The sequence below is a fragment of the Stegostoma tigrinum genome, chromosome 2 (assembly GCF_030684315.1).
Source record: "Stegostoma tigrinum isolate sSteTig4 chromosome 2, sSteTig4.hap1, whole genome shotgun sequence".
Classification (NCBI taxonomy): Eukaryota; Metazoa; Chordata; class Chondrichthyes; order Orectolobiformes; family Stegostomatidae; genus Stegostoma; species Stegostoma tigrinum.
Window position 1 is genome coordinate 108296143 of NC_081355.1, and position 13044 is coordinate 108309186.

The 13044-nt window shown below is 42.8% G+C and overlaps 1 protein-coding gene across 1 annotated transcript in view; it reads right to left on the reverse strand.

Moving 5' to 3' along the window:
* Positions 1 to 13044, reverse strand: part of LOC125447079 (CKLF-like MARVEL transmembrane domain-containing protein 8) — a 44049-nt gene that overhangs the window by 13460 nt on the left and 17545 nt on the right. The window lies entirely within an intron of this gene.

A 13044-nucleotide genomic window follows, 5' to 3' on the forward strand; every position in this document is an offset into this window, starting at 1 on the left:
GGATGTGACCTCTTGACTTTTGAGTGACTATTTACTAGATTTTCACTTGAAATCATAAGCTTTTGAGCACAATTCCTTCATCAGGTGAAGTCACTTCACCTAGTGAAAGAGCAGCGTTCCATAAGCTTGTGATTTCAAATAAACCTGTTGGGCTATAACCTGATGTCCTGTGACTTCTCACCTTGTCCACCTGGGTCCAACACTGGTACCTCCATATCTTGGATTTTCATTGGTAGATAGTTACTGAACCACTTTGGGTACAACTCAAGCATCCAGTTGTCTGTGAATATTCTTAGATGCCAACTTTGCACCTAGCAAATGCAACAATGACCTCAACTTCTTTGGTGTTTGGTCTTTGTTTAAAAGGGGGAAATGTAAAGTATGCTCTTTAAACCCTTCCATTCTACCTTTATCCACAGATAGTATTCTCCCCCCTGTGAAAAGTATCAGGATAAGCCAGAGGTATGGAGGTTAGGGAAGCCGACGTGGAATATCAGTATATGCTGGGATGATCCTACTTTACACAGCACAATAATAATCAGCTGTAATGTGGAGGGGTTGGCTACCAGATTAAACTAGATCAAAATGGTAGAAATGGTTGTTTATGGTACCATTAAGCAACACATGCTTAGTGACACTCAGTATGGGTTCTGTCAGATCAACTCGGGTCCTGACCTTAGTACAGCCTTGGTTCAAACTTAGAGGAGAATAAAGGAGTAGAGAAAGTGACACCCCCTGACATCAAGGCAGCCGACCTCACGGACTTCAACGAGCGGTAAAGAAACTAGAGTCAAAAGGGTATTGGAGGAAAGCTCTAATAGTTGACGTCATAGCTAGTCCAAATGAAAAATGATTCAGTTTGTTGGAGATCAGTCATCTCAGCTGCAGGACATCTCTGCAGTAGTTCCTCAGGGCAGTGTCCTAGGCCCAACCAACTTTAGCTGCTTCAATGACCTTCCTTTCAAATTAAAGGTCACACAAAAGGTGTTCACTGATGATTGCACAAAATTCAGCACAAATTCATGATGCCTTAGATACTGAAGTAGTGCACATAATTGAACTGATGTGGATAATATCCAGGTTTAGGCTAATAAGAACAAGTAACTCTCATGCAACAAGTGCCAAGCAGCGATCATCTCCAACAATAGAGAAGTTGACAATTGCTCTTCAACATTCAATGGTATTACCTTCACTGGTTCACTCAATAATCAACTCTGTGGATCACAAATACTGTGGCTACAAGAACAGATCAAAAGCTAGGATTTTGCAGCAAGTATTTCCCTTCCTGTCTCCTCAGGACCTGTCCGCAGTCCACAGGCACAAGTTAGGATTGTGAGGGAATATTCCCCATTTATGGATGATGCAGCTCCAACAACATACAAGAAGCTTGACACCATCCAGGGCAAACAGACCCATTTGGTTTGTGCCCCATCCAATGCCTTCAACATTCATTCCCTTCACGCTGACACCTCATAGCAACAGGACATTCCACCCACAAGATGCACTGCAGCAACTCTCCAAGGGTCTTCTGAAAACACCTTCTAAACTCATGACCTCTACCAGCCAGTTTGCTACCATTTTCTCAATGGCAATTAGAATGGAAAATAAATGCTGGCCGAGCCAGCTAAGCCCACATTCCTTAGACGGACATTTCAAAAAAAAAAAACCCGCAAGTTCCCCTCCGAGCCACGCAATATCCAGACTGAGAATTCTGTCACCATCCTTCACGGTCACTGGGTCAAAATCCTGGAACTCCCTTCCTAACATCATTGAGAGGGATGCTACACACCATGAACTGCAGCAATTCAAGTCAGCTCACTAACAAATCTCCATGAAATTAGGATGGGCAATAAATGCTGGCTCAGACAGTGGTGCACAATCACATGAACAAAGAAGATGCTCATTAATATTTTCTCTCTTAACATGTGAAATTTAAAATCCTCATCTTTAACTCCATTGCCTTGCCCCACTCACATCTTGCAGTCTCCTCCAGATCCTTATCTCTCTCCAATTTCTGCATTCCTCTCAAACTTGGTCTTTTGTACATTCTCTGTCTGTGTGTCATATCAAAACAGTAGCAATATCATCAGTTGCCAGCATCCATATTCCATGAATTTCCATACTGGGCTTCTGCATCAATTCATTCTTTTTCAAAAAAAAAACCCCATCTCGTTGATCACGGTTCCTTTCACTCTGCCTGGTTCGGTCGAGAGAGAGTGCGGTGAGTGACAGCCAGAGCGTGAGGTAATTTTGCTGAATAATAATGAAATGCAAATGACAGTTCTCCTGCTGTTTATTTTTCAAATTCTCAAAAAAACTCACTTGTAACTTTGTGCGCACACTCAAAATGTGGGTGAACAAGTTTAAATGATGGGGCATGCCAAGATCTGTTTTTTACGGTTGCCTGATGTACATGAATGAAAGTGACATTGCCCTGATCCAACGTGGAAATGCCAATCCCATTCTATGGAAATCCAGAATGCAGGAACGTCACAATCTTAAAACCTGTGTCACACCAGGAGCCGGAAGAATTCCGGTTTGTAAAGGACAGCATATACCTAGAAGGAGATGGAAAAAGGTGGAGAGATTAGAGCAAAAAAAACAAAATGGTTGGAGCAACAGTTAACTAGATAACGGTTGCTATGGTGAGTAATGCATTGTATTTTAATTAATAACTGAGTTCAGGAACAACTTCTCTATTCAACACTATAATCATTCATCCTATTACTATTTCTAAACTTATTTAAATGTGCAAATATTCTTGTGAAACCCCTTCCTTGGGCTCAAAATAAACTTTATAGATCACTAACTCTAAAGAATCAATTTTGGAATAAGATGCAGGCTTTTAAAGGACATTGTGTTCAAAAGTGCTGTTTATTAGCTCAGAAGACTTGACAACAGGTCAATATGGCAGTGAGAGAACACTTTGCCCAGTTGCCACATCTAGCCTTGGGAAAGCAAAACAAAACCCCATTTCTGCACAGGTTTAACTCTTTTTAAATAAGCCGGCCAAATTGGAAGTAACAATATCCACGACAGATGATACCTTTGTGGCCTTTGATTTGTGCAAATATCCTTGTAGAGTTTCCAAAAGCCTCAAAAATCTGAAAATTATCGACTTATTGCAATCAAAATAATCTTATCTGAATTTCAAGTGGCAGAAATGATCCTGGCAGGAGTTTGTAATGACTTCAAAACTGTCTGAAGCAGGGTCATTGGATCCAAAGCATGTTTCTTACCATTGATGCTGCCAGACCGGATGAGGTTTTCCGGTAATTTCAGTGTTAAAATTCTTAAGGAGTTTGACAGGTAAATACCAAGAGGATGTTTTCCCGCATTGGAAAGTCTCGGATCATAGGCCATAGTCTGAAAATAAAGGGGCACTGATTTAAGACTGACATGTGGAGGAATTTCTTCAGATGCTTGGCAGTCTTTAGAATTCATTGCCACAGACAGCTGTGGGGTCAGTCATTAGGTGGGTAGGGTCTGAAGATGGGTCACTGGATGCAAAAGGTTAACTCTGCTTTCTCCGCACAGATACTTCCAAATAGGAGTTTTTCCAGCAATTTATTCTAGTTTTAGATTTGCAGCATCTGCAATTTTTTTGCCCTGTATTATTATAGATAAATTCTTGATCGCTGGGAGAGTCACAGGTTATGGGGAAAAGGCAGAAAAGTAGCGGTGATGAGTGTTCGATCATCTATGATCCTACTGAATGATAGGGAAGGCTCAAGGGGCCAAGTGACCTTGTCCCATTCCTTATGGGAAGCTCTGGGTTCAAACTTCTGATTTGCTGGTACTTACTCCTCTTTGGCTAGTACGTTGTTAAATGTTTTTTCATACGTGAACAGAGGCAACATGAATTACTTAATGTACTGCAAGAGAGCCAAGCGATTGTTACATTGAACCGTTATTTCACTCTAAAATGAATAGAATATTTTGCAGAATCATACACAGTCCCACTCAAAAGCCCCTTCCACAATTATGGGAGATATTGAGAGTAGGGGCAAATTTTCATGGGTTGGTCCAGATTTGGATGCCTTTAAGTATAGCCAGCAGCACCGGATGCCGGTACTTTTCACTGGCACAGTGTGGGTACCATGCTGTATCCTACACTCCCAACCTGGTGAGTTCCATCGTGGAGGCTGGCAGCTCATAGCTCCCCACGAGCAGCAAAAACTGAAGGCCTAACAGCCTTTGATGCAAGTTGGATAAACTCCCAAAAACAAAATGGACACAGGCCTTCTGACCATTTACATGGAGGGTCTGCTAAGTGCGGGAATTTCCTGACTTGTTCTTCTGCCACATTAGCAGAAACCAAGGCCTTGGAATCAGTTTTTATTAAGAAATATTTTCAAAACGCAAACATGTTGCTTTGTAACAATCTTGCAGCAAGTAAATATGTCCACTTTCATCAGGAATGAGACCATTACTAAAATATAATTAAATTTAAGCTTCTGCAGGCATAAGGCGAGAAGATGGTGCCAAAATAAATCGGTCTTTGACTGAAATCCTGCTAATCCTACCCATTAGTTTGGGTTAATGATTAAAATGAGAGCAAAGAGGCACACAGCTGTGCTGGTAACATATTGCTTAGCAACTGGGCATAAATGAATCTGATTGAACATCCTGGTCCAGTTCACTACTGGTTTCAGGTCAAGCCAACTATTAAAATATTGATAAAGAGCAGGAATTTTAGCTTCCTGTGCTCTCAAATCAATCATTCTGCTTCATCAGATCCACATGACATCTCAAAAGAATCACAGAAACATTACAATGTAGAATGAGGTCACTCAACACTAAATTGAGAGTTGAGGTCATTCAACCATACACCAGCTCTCCGAATGAGCCACTCATTTCATGCCATTTTTGCTTGTTCTTCTCAACCTTGCACGATCTTCCTTTTCCACATAACAATCGAATTCCCTTTTGAAAGCTTCAGTTGAACCTGCTTCCACCACACTAAGGCACTATACCTTAACTCTTCAGGATGACAAAGTTTGTTTTCTACATAAAGGTTCAGGATAATCTCCTTGGTCCAGTACTCGTGATATAGTCCTCAGTGCAGTAACTCAGAATCCCAGGCAAATGCTCTGGGCACATGGGTTCAGCTTCCACTGCGCTAGATGGTGAAACTGGATATCAGTAGCTATCTCGAATAAAATGCTAATCAAATAATGATTGTGCAGCCTGTTCTGATTGTCATATAAACTCATCAGGTTCATTACAGTCCATTAGGGAAGGAAACCTGCCATCCTCACTTGGTCTCGACTATAGGCTGCTCCAGACCCCCAGCAATTTGCTATCTCTCCCAACGTGCAAGCCAGAGAGGGTGGCAAATTCTGAGCGACCACAAAGAGATGAAGCAAAGAGCAATAGATTCATGTGCGTAAGTGTCTCTGTGCAGCTGAGTGAAATCCTGAAGCTCTAAAGCGCTGTCTGAGTTGGTGATGATGATGTGCTGAGCAACGTCCCTCTGCAGTGATTAGTATGCACATCGCTGCTGCACAATGGTTCTTGAGAACGTGTGCAGTGAAATGAGGAAATTAGAGGGAATGCTAGTGATTTGACAAAGCAAGCTTGGTTGAGTAGAGGATGGAAGAGGGCAACATCCTCGGAGAATACAGAGTATGCTGTAGTGATGACACAAGTTAGACAAGAGGCTGGAGAAACAAGTGGCAAGTTGCTGCCACAGGTTAACCCTATGGTCAGTCACATCCACGACTAGCACTATCTACTTTCTTGGGGGAAGGAAAGAAGAATAGAAATATGCATTGAAACGAGGAGAGTTTAGATTAGATTGATTCCCTACAGTGTGGAAACAGGCCTTTCGGCCCAACAAGTCCACACCACCCCTTGACGCATCCCACCCAGGCCCAAGCGGGGAGAAAATACAGGGAATTGCAGTGTCACCACTCATTTGGTTTTGAACTCACCATTTAAATCCCAAAGGGAGAAACTTTTTTCCCCCTCGCTTCGCACAGAAACTAAGGTTTTTTTTTCTATTTTTGCTACTGTTTCATGGCTATTGCCCATGCTACACGAGAGTGAAAAATTCCACCCTAATTAACTACTCATTTCCTGAGTCCCAGAAAAATAAGTCTTTCAACCTTTAATGATAAAATGTTAGCTTTGCTGAAAAAGAAATATTTGGCCAAAACTTTTAGTTTTGCACTCATCTGAACCTGTGCAGGAAATACCAAAGTAAAAAGAAAACAACATTTGTACTTTAAGAGAGGAGAGAGTGGTGACTGGTTGGCAAGAGGACTCAAAGTAAAGGCACTGTCACGGAGAATGTACAATTTTGAATGATGACTGACAGTTAACTGCAAACAAAAAGCTTTTAAAATTTAAACAGAACTGGAGAGTAGGACTGCACTTAGTCAAGGATTGCCATAACAAATGAACCAGAGAATGCAGTTTCAGAGATAATGGGAACTGCAGATGCTGGAGATTCCAAGATAATAAAATGTGAGGCTGGATGAACACAGCAGGCCAAGCAGCATCTCAGGAGCACAAAAGCTGACGTTTCGGGCCTAGACCCTTCTCTGATGAAGGGTCTAGGCCCGAAACGTCAGCTTTTGTGCTCCTGAGATGCTGCTTGGCCTGCTGTGTTCATCCAGCCTCACATTTTATTATCAGAGAATGCAGTTGCCTGTATTGTTGCTATGAAACAGGCAAAGTACATTTTCTTTCTGTCTGCAAGTATATCAATACATGTAGGTTCCAATACACACAAGTGCTCCATAATGCAAACCCAACCGCCAGTCTTAAATTAGTTGTCAGCATAACTGTTTGAATAGTCAGGATTCTGTAAAAATGCTGTCCAGTTGCAGTGGGACAGACATCAAGAGAGTTGCCCATTTGAAGCCCTGAATTAGTCAATTAGTTAGATAGACCATCTAGTCTCAGAGCAAAAGGGGTGCTAATTCAAAATGTGGAGAAATTTCTTCTGAGGTTTGAGAGTCTTTGGAATGCCTTGCCACAGAGAGCTGTGGGAGTAGAATCCTTGTGTATATTGAAGGCCAGGATAGGTTCTAGATCAATAGGGGAATACAAGGGTTACAGAAAAAATGCACAAGAGTGAATGTGAGGAATTTCTGATCTACATCATCTTACTCAAATGAGGAACAGGCTCGAGGGGCCAACCAACTACTCCTGTTCTTATATCTTTTGGTCTTATCCCACTAGTGTTCCAAAATAACAGATGGTGGGACAAGGTCTGCACCCAGCACGTAGGTGGGTTGGTTAGTGAAAGGAGTGTGTACCCTTCTGACACAGTAGTGTCAGAGAACCCTCTACACCACACCCCTAAAAACTATCCATTTGCTTTGTCTTGTTCTAGCCACCAGTAAATGCCACTCCCTACCCGAACTGCACAAAATTAATAGCAGCATCCATCCTGCTTGGCACTGCCAGTGTGTAGGGCTGCTTGTCGCTGATTGGTTGATACCTCCATAAAAAGGGAAGGCCTCCTGCATTAAAAGGGCCATCACCTGAAGAATTAAAGGGGCTGAGTTGGCTAAGTGGATGTGGGCTTACCCTGACATTTACCTAGGGTGCACAAAGCTCACCTCAGTGTGAAATAAAGCCAAGGATTCACTGCAGTGAATAGCATAGAGACACTTAAGGGAAAGATAGGTAACTACAGTGAGAGAAAAAGAAACATAAGGAAACCTGATAGAATTAGATGTAGCAGCAGTGGGGAGTCGCTCATGTGGAGCATTAACACTGGTATCGACTGGTTACACTGAATGGTCTGATTTCTAAACATTTTTTACAACAATGTTCAAAATATAATGGATTTCATATGGTGCTATATATGGTAAAGCAGAAAAAGTTGTTTTTACTCCTTTTGGGAGAGACAAAAACAACCCCTAGAAATGTTAAGGTTCAGGTTTCCATATCAACATTCCTCACTGAAACTGGCAGCTTACAGCCTCTTAATGCGATAAGGGTAACAAATGGCTCCTATGCAGAGGTAAAGTGAGATAGGTGATGGGCAAGGCCGGGTCAGGTCACTCCCCGAATTCTTAGGTCATTTCTTCATTCGTTAGAAAGGGATTGAACAGATCAATGGCATTTTAGGAGCAGGAAAGCTGAAGTTTCGGGCCTAGACCCTTCATCAGAAATGGGGGGGGGGGGGGAAGGGGGTTCTGAAATATCCCCCTCGTCCTCACATACCACCCCACCAACGCATCATCCTCCGATACTTCTACCATCTGCAATCCAACCTCACCACCAAAGACATTTTTCCCTCTCCACCCTTGTCTGCTTTCCAGAGGGACCACACTCTCGTCCGCTCCACACTCCCCTCCCCTCCCCTCCCCCACCCCCCCCTCCCACCACACACGGCACTTTTCTCTGCAACAGCAGGAAGTGCTACACCTGCCCCCACACCACCTCCCTCACCCCCATCCCAGGCCCCAAGATGGCTTTCCACATCAAGCAGAGGTTCACATACACATCTGCCAATGCGGTATACTGCATCCGCTGTACCCGGCGTGGCCTCCTCTACGGTGGGGAAACCAAGCGGAGACTGCTTTACAGAACACCTACGCTCGGTTCGCTATAAACAACTGCAACTCCCCCTCCCATTCCTCAGACAACATGTCCATCCTGGGCCTCCTGCAGTGCCATAACGATGCCACCTGAAGGTTGCAGGAAGAGCAACTCATATTCTGTTTGGGAACCCTGCGGCCTAATGATATCAATGTGGATTTCACAAGCTTCAAAATCTCCCCTCTCCATACCACATGCCAAAATCAGCCCAGCTCATCCCCACCTCCCTAACCCATTCTTCCCGTCACCTATCCCCTCCTCCCACTCAAGCCACACCCCCATTTCCTACCTACTAACCTCATCCCACCCCCTTGACCTGTCCACCCTCCCTGGACTGATCTATTGCCTCCCTACCTACACTCACCTTTACTGGCTCCATCCCCACCTCTTACTTGTCTGTCTCCTCTCCACCTAGCTTCTCCTCTATCCACCTCCCTCTCTCTCTATTTATTTCAGCACCTCATTCCCCGTCCCCCCATTTCTGAAGAAGGGTATAGGCCTGAAACGTCAGCTTTCCTGTTCCGAAGGTGCTGCTTGGCCTGCTGTGTTCATCCAGCTCTACACCTTGTTATCTCCGATTCTCCAGCATCTGCAGTTCCTATTGCCTTTTATTGATCTACTCAAAGCTTTAAAAAGAAAAAAAAAGTCTTCAGAGAGAAGCTAGAAAAATGGGTGCTCAGAGGCATTGGGCAGTCTTCAGGCAATGGACCAATCTTCAGATAGACAATGTGTAGGGAGAGTGGTCCCTAACTTTGAGCAGAAGGTTAGCACTGCAAGCTACAGACACTGCACCAGACATGACTGTTTCTGCAGGATCAGTAAGCCACTCTCACTGGTCAGAATTGTATGCTTTTCTGTCTATTTAGATTATGCATATCTAAATTGTTGCATAACAAAGTTAAGAAGCTGTTTTAAAATCATGAGTTCTCATCTGTGACATGGATTGGAGTGACTTGCGTACCTCGGGGGGAAAAAAACTTACAAGTCAAGCTGTTCCTTTCTCTACAAAAAAGAGATGAGGAGGAGCTGCCAGAGTTGATAGGAAAGGGAACCTAGCAGGGAAGACAGTGAAGCATCAATGGCAGGAGTTTCTGGGGATAATCTGGGAGGCACATCAGAAATTCATCCGAAGGAAGAAGAAACATTAAAAAGGAAGAGCGAGGCAACCACCACTGACAAGGAAAGTCAGGAACAGCGAAAAAGCAAGACCACACAAAAAACATACATACAATGTGGTGAAGTTTAGGGGGAAGCCAAAGGACTGGGACACCTTTCAAAACCAGCAGAGGATAACTAAAAGTAATAAGATGGGAAGATGAAATAGTAGGGTAAGCTGGCTAATAATAATAATTGTATGAGTTTTTTTTAAAACAATATCGAAAAAGACAAGAGAGAGAGAGGTAGGAGTAGACATTGGACCACTGGAAAAATGAGACTGGGGAAGTAGTAATAGGGAAGAAAGAAATGGCAGAGGAAGTAAATATGTACACTGCATCAGTTTTCACAGTGGCAGACACCAGCAGCAGACCAGAACTTCAACAGCGTCAGGGGCAGAGGGAAGTGTAGTGGCTGCCACTAAGAAGGTGGTGCTGGGGAAGCTGAAAAAGGTCTGAAGGTGGATAAATCACACAAACCAGACAGACTACTGCCCAGAGTTCTGAAGGAGAAAGCAGAGGACATTGTAAAGCCATTAGTTGTGATCTTTTGCGAATCATTGGAGTCAGGAAAGATGCCTGAGGACTGGAAAACAGCTAATGCGACACCCCTGTTTATGAAAGGAAGGAGACAGAAGACAGGAAACTATAGGCTGGTTAGCCTGTCCTCAGTGGTTACTAAGATTTGAGTCTACTATTGAAAGGAGGGGGTTGTGGAATGCATGGCAAAATAGAGTTGAGTCAGCACTGCTTTGTCAATGAGAGGTCATGCCCAAAAAAATCTGGTAAAATTCTTTAAGGATGTGACGAACAAGTTAGACAAAGGAGAGTCATTGGATGTTATCTATTTGGATTTCCAGAAGCCCACACAGAAGTCTGCTAAGAAAGAGCCGATGGTGTTAGAGGCAAGGTACTGGCAGCTACAGAGGATTGGATAACTGGCAGAAAGCAAAGAATAAGGAAAAAGAAGTCTTTTTCAGGATGAGAGCCAGTAACGAAGTTGTGCAGGGTTCAGTGTTGGGACCATAACTATTCATGTTATGCGTTACCGATTTGGATGAAGGAACTGAGGGCATTGTTGCTAAGGTTGCAGATGACACAAAGATAGGTGGAGGGACAGATAGTGCTGAGGAAGTGGGGAAGCTGCAGCAGGACTTGGGACAGGCTAAGAGAATTGGCAAAGAAGGGGTAGATGGAATATAATGGGAGAAAGAGAGTGTGTGAGGTTATGCGTTCTAAATAGGGAGAGGCATTGAAAATCTGAAACACAAAAAGGGACTTAGGAGTCTTAGTTCAGGATTCTTTCAAGGTTAACATGCAGGTTGAGTTGGCAATTAGGAAGGTAATTGGAATGTTAGCATTCATTTTGAGGGGGCTGGAATACAACAGCAGAGATATATAGTTGATGCTGTAGAAGGCTCTGGTCAGACTGCGTCTAGAATACAGTAAACAGTTTGGGACCCCATATCCGAGGAAAAATGTGCTAGCTTGGAGGAGGTCTGGAGATGGTTTACAAGAATCATCACAAGGATGAAGGGCCTGTCAGAGGAGGGCTGGCTGAGGACTCTGGGGTCTGTACTTGAAGTTTCAGAGGTGGCAGAGGGGATCTGTTTGAAACTTACAGAATACGGAGAGGCCTGGATAGAGTGGATGTAGACAGGATGTTTCCACTAGTAGTGGAGATTAGGACCTGAGTGCACAGCCTCAGAGTGAAGTGATGACATTTTAGAATGGAGATGAGAAGGAAAATCTCCAGCTAGAGGGTGGTGAGTGAACCTGTGGAATTCACTGCCACTGAGGACTGCAGAGTCCAAGTTATTGAGGATCTTTAAAACAGGGATAGATAGGTTCTTGATTAGCAAGAAGTTGATGGGTTACAGGGTGGAGGCAGGAGAATGGGTTTCAGAAATATATCAGCCTTGATCAAATGGTTGAGCAGATTCAATGGGCTGAATGGCTTAAGTCTGCTCCTGTATCTTATGGTCTTCATCCAGTCTTCCATTCCCGCAATTTTTCTTTGAATCGAGTCACTCTAATTCACCCTCCTTCTCAAGTTTATCTCTCAATCCTTCAACCTCATTATACAAGGATAAAATACCAGAAATTTTTTTTGGAGGTGTAGGGTGCGGGAATAAATGGAACTAACATATATACTGGGAGATAGTGTTGCTATTATAAAAGCTGGGCTATTATTTTCTACAATGAAAAAGAGTGCAATAATTAGCACTCTAGCCAGGTTAAGAAACCCTTGAACAATGAACCTGTATTTAAAAGGAGTCTATTCTTATAATTCAGCAGTAAAAATTAAATACAACTACAAAAGGTATGTTTTAACAGAAGGTCAAGTACAATCTGCTAAGACCTACGAAAGCAGAGATGCCATCTGAAAATTAGACAGGAATTAACCAATTGTCTAGATTAAGACATGAGTTTGAAATAATACAAATAGAAAAACCTTTGCTTAGAAATGTTCATTTTTGCTGGTACACACCCTGATCCAGATCTGTATGCATCAAGTTCAGTGTACATAGAACTAACCCATGCTATATACCCTGCTCTCAAAATATCACCAAGGACCTTGTTTACCAACTAGCAGGAACATTAGATGCAATACAATTCAAGAATGTCCCTTTCACTTTCCCATCTCTCTGAAAGGCAGAGCTTCCACTCAATATGTCTCAGATCAAGAGCTCAGGATAGTTAAGAAAAGGCTTAAGAGACAAAAAAGTATGCATATTTATTTTCCAAAATTTTGAAACTTAAAAACATGGAGAGCTAAACACTTGGTAAAACCTTTAGTCACAGCCCAAGTCAAATCATGTAAAATATGTGAGGTCACTACTTCAGCCATCTGTTTATTCAAGTTAAAAATATATCTTGAACCCTTTACAAAAGGGGAATAAGTATCTCTTGTTCCCCTCTTTCATATTTGGTGCCAATATATATGCTAAATGTTGATATAGGGAGATATCATGCTAATATAAAACAGGAATTATGAGCAAATTAGGCCATTTGGCCCCTCCAACCTGCTCCTCCATTCAATGAGATCATGCTGGGGTCTGATTCTTGCCTTGCTGTGGTAACCTTTCAACTTTTTGCTTACCAAGGATCTTTCTACCACTACCTTAAAAACCTCTGCTTCCACTATTTTTTGATGCAGACAGTTCCAAAGATACACAACCATCATTAAGAAAAAGAAAATTCACCTCATCTGTCTTATAATGGGCGACCCCTTATAGTTAAACAATGATCCCTGGTTTTAGATAAGAGGAGGCATCCTCTCCACATGCACCTTCACAAGACCCCTCAGGATCTTATGGTTCAATCA